Genomic DNA, 4643 nt, shown 5'->3' with positions numbered 1-4643 from the left:
TTAGTTCGTTGGACGTCAACTTTCCATTGGCAGCAATGGAGAAAAGATAGAAAAAGGCTTGGTACCAGGAAACCGCTCTGTATTTCTTAATACCTAGTCTCGTGCCCCGCCCCTTCGCTTTTTGAGGAAGGGTCTGGGGACACTCAAGGCTTTTTTGTTGCCTTGCGCTGGAATGTTGGCGCACCAATCAAATTGCTCCAACCACATGGTACAACCGCAAACTTGTTAATATCACATGATATAATTTTAATAAAATGGCCTCTAGAAGATAGGTAGAATTTGAAGGAGTTTAATGAGGTCTGAGGTTCAAAGAGAAGTCAAGAAGGAACAGAAATGGGTCTCACAAAGTCTGTTATCGATGATTAAGATAATTTTTTGTGCCTGCTGACAGGATTTAGTGCCAAACAAAATGTCGATCACTACTGTGGCTCAGTACTGTTATGTCCTCTGGAAAATAAGTTCTGGAACAGAAAGACTCTTCCTTAGTCCCCTGGTTAATGAGTTAAGCTAGCAAGTTTGCCTCTTGATGAGCAACAAGTTAAGAAATGGTCAGTTCACCTATGATTGTTATCTAATACTTACTCGAATATTTATGCTTGTGCAGTGCTATAGGAGTACATACTGTTATGGAACTTGGGGAACTACTTCTACCTCATCTGCAAATGATGTCTGTAATAGCCATGGCGCTTACAGCATTCTTATTACTATCATTATATAATTATACAATTTTAGTCAATTTTTGCATTATTAAACATACTATCATACTGTTTTGATCTGATAACAAAATGCATTTAATAAGTAGAAGAAGAATGAAAAAAAAACAAAACAAATTAATCATAATAACTGATTTGAAATGAGTTTTAGCTATGATTCCTTCTTAATACTTCTGGTAGCCATGTTCTGGGGGCGTGTCTATCACATGAAATTAACACGTGGATGCATCCGGTCATATGATCAGCTGCACTAATTACATTCCAGCATGCAACAAAAAAGCCTTGAGTGTCTCCAGACCCTTCCTCCTAAAGCGAAGGGGCGGGGTACGAGACTAGATTTAAATATAAGCTTATTTGTTTCTGACAGGCATAGCCAGATAACTACATGGATGAGAGAAGAGGTACCAGAAATAAAACACAAGTTTGATGTATAGCATATTGCAAAAGGTTTGTTTAGCACTTATCAATCACAACACAATATATTCTGCATAGGATTAAAGAAAAAACTTGATAAGTTGTCTAAAGAAAAAGACTGTGAAATTGTACGAGAGTGGGCCCGAAGCATGGTTAACCATTTATATTGGTCAATCATGTCTACTGCTACAGATAACCCCGACTTGATTAAAAATAAATGGTTGTCAGAATATAATCCCTTCCATAATATACACAGAGGACATGGCAAACTGTTCAAGCACTGTCAACATTGCATGTTGAGAAAAAGAAAGTGGATTAAGAAAGGTTAATCAAGCATCACATTAAAAATAGCATAATTGATATTTCACATGTATTCCTTTCCTTTCGTAGGTACCAAAGTTAGCAGCCAATTGGAAGCATTAATCAAAAACCAATATCTATTAAAAAGCATTATTAATGGCTCCATTTCTTACCAAACATCAAAACAAGAGGCATTTCACAGTTTGGTAAATTATTTTGCCCCAAAGCATACTGCTTTTTCATTTAAAGGAATGATATTAAGGTTAGCAACAAATTCACTCACAGTAAATATTACACATACGCAAGTTGCAAATATCTGCTCTTCATTTCAATGAAAATTCAAACAAGCAACATGCAAAAACTAAAAGAGATCAGAAGAAATTTAGCATGTCTTTTCCAAAGTACAAAAAGGGTGGTCACATGTCAGAAGAATAAAGAAAGCTAACACATATAGTAAGGGATACAATTAATATGTCTTTTTATTTGTTATTTGTAGAGTATGCAAATGACGTACTATATCAAGTTCTTCAACTTAATGAAACGGGGACGTCAACAAGTGATAGTGAAGATATTGACATACCAGCACCTTTAGTGGCACAATATGAAAAACTAGACAAACATGATGCTATAGATAACCACACTAGTAGATTTAATAATACATACCTTTTAACAATTCATAACTGAAAATCATCATAATCAGATGAATGGGAAGGAAATGTTTGCCTTATCTTGACAACAGAGCATGATGGTAATATGACACGTACATATCTTCCCAAGTATTGCCAACACCATCTAGTTAGCTGCCTGTATGCATTGTGTCATAATTTTCTGATAAAATAGTATATAGTTATAAATAGGCGTTCCAATATAGTTGCTTACTCATGTAATGGTATATGATAATAATGAGTGTAGTGTTGTCTGAAGGAGCAGAAAGCAGCCTGTAACACCCATCTGTCCAAGCAGACAGTATTAAAACCAGGGTGTAAAGTAATACATGGTGGCAGTTGTGATGTAGCAAATTCATTAAGTTCAGCTGCGGCAGCAGAAATTTCCTTACAGCAGACACACTCTGCAACTTGAGACATTATTTGACAATGCCTACATAGACACCTATATAATTATGGTGATATTTAAGTGTTTGAACTAAAACCATTACCAATTTCTATTCAACAGTCTGTTTTCTGGATCTGAATCTTCAGATTCACTGCTACAAGAAGTAGAGCTGCTGTCATTCTCTGGCTCATACATGTGGGGTTGAATATGATCTAATAAGTCTGTCACTATCAGTCTCATTGTGTAAAGACTGTGTATCTGGGTCTGAATGCTGGCTTTCATGGCTATCATTTTCACTTGATCCCATTGCTGACTATGTCTGTTCCCCATGCTATGTCATCGCGAAACCACGCCCACTACCGGAAGTGCTATATCATGCAGCCAAATGTTGCAAACTTTGGCAAGGTTTTTATGCAAATGAGAACACATTTGCAACTAAAATTATTTTTGCAAGTAATAACTACCGAAGTATGATTTTTAATAATAATTGATTTTTGGCAGAACTTACCCTTTAAAAATTATTGTTTAGCCAATACAATTGGTACCAAAGTGAGAAATGAAAATGAGCCTCCAAGTACTCCTAACAATCAACCGCAAGCAACTGTTGGCCAAACAAAGTTGTGTCCAATATTAATTGAAGATAAGACGGACAAAGGAAAATTGAGTATTTTACATGATTATCATTACTTACAGTGTGTAAACACATGTACATACATATAGGTCAATTTTCAGGACTTGCATACTCTCCAATTGCTACAATTGACAGTTCTGACTTTGCGTCAGTTTACAAAGGGTAAAGGTTAAATGATCGGGTATGGTGAAGTATATTTAAGAAAAGTTATGATTGCTTTCTAAACGTCACCGATGATTAACTGTGTTTCGTTTGTTTGAACATATATTTAACCATGAATGGTTAACTTATTTTTTATGAATGAACCTCGCATTCTTTTACTTATAAATGGATAATGTACCTTCTCCAAAAAGCAGTAAATTATATTTTCCTGACATTTGTGGTTTCTAAATTACTAAATGGCCCAGGACAAGTTCAGTCTCTTGATAGTTACTTTAAGGTATGTTTAGACAAAAGTAATAAAGTGCTGTGTCATCAAAGTTTTATTTTTATTATTGAAATAGAATTGTAACCTAGTAAAGGCTGATTCACTTCTACTTCTATGTTGCCCTTCGAAATCTTTGGATTTTAATTGTTAGTTTAAGTAATTAATGCATTTGGTATACTAATATTATTCTATTCTGAATTATACATGTAGGTCATTAAACCTCAACACAAAGAAGTATTAGCTCTTGATTCTATCAGTGGATATATGTCGCAGGTCAGGGAACCATTAACGTATGTTACTTATTTCAGAAGTACCTGCATGTACTTGTATCTACTATCATTTTCTATTTCTTAAATAGTTTACTTAGTACATATTTGCAAAATTGAGTTGGACCAGATGAGGGTGACCTGTTTGAATTTCAAAGCTATGTATTGATAGAGCAGGTAGTTCAGGCAAGAGTTTTAGTGTGCATAACTTTGTGTGCCTGTAATTTTAGGATGTTGTCAAACAAAATAATGACATTGACTATGGAGTTTCGATATGCAGGGTAAATATAACAAATTAAAAATCAATGTAAATTTAGCATTTATCCCTTTAGTTTGCATACCACATTGCTAGAAGATAGAATGATTGATATTTTAGGAGGACAATTACTAGTCTGATTATGTGTATTGTTAGGCCGATTCTTTATCAATGACGCAGTGGCTAGTAGCACTTATTATACTTTATTCTTTTTAACTCTATTTAATTTATTTTTCATTAACTTCCTTTTCCTTATTAAATCTATTCTAGTCTTCTTTCCTTCTTTCTTGTTTTGTAATTAAGCTGGTTTGCCAGTCTGTTTTGGAGCTATGCTCCACAGTAACACTGAGTCAGAGCCCACTACTATTTGATATATATTCTATTATCTTTTATTATAATTGTGACCTTCTGGTCATTTTTTTTTTAATTACCTTCTATAGATCATTTTATCAAAATCATATTGTGTGATATTAACAAGTTTGCGGTTGTACCACGTAGTTCGAGCAATCTGATTGGGACGCTAACATTCCAACACTATGCTACAGGAAGGTCTGGCTTGTCCCCAGACCCTCTTTTGGAAGGG

This window comes from Amphimedon queenslandica, unplaced genomic scaffold (assembly GCF_000090795.2).
Source record: "Amphimedon queenslandica unplaced genomic scaffold, v1.1 AMPQUscaffold_13444, whole genome shotgun sequence".
Taxonomy (NCBI): Eukaryota; Metazoa; Porifera; class Demospongiae; order Haplosclerida; family Niphatidae; genus Amphimedon; species Amphimedon queenslandica.
Note: the sequence above shows the minus strand (reverse complement) of the source record.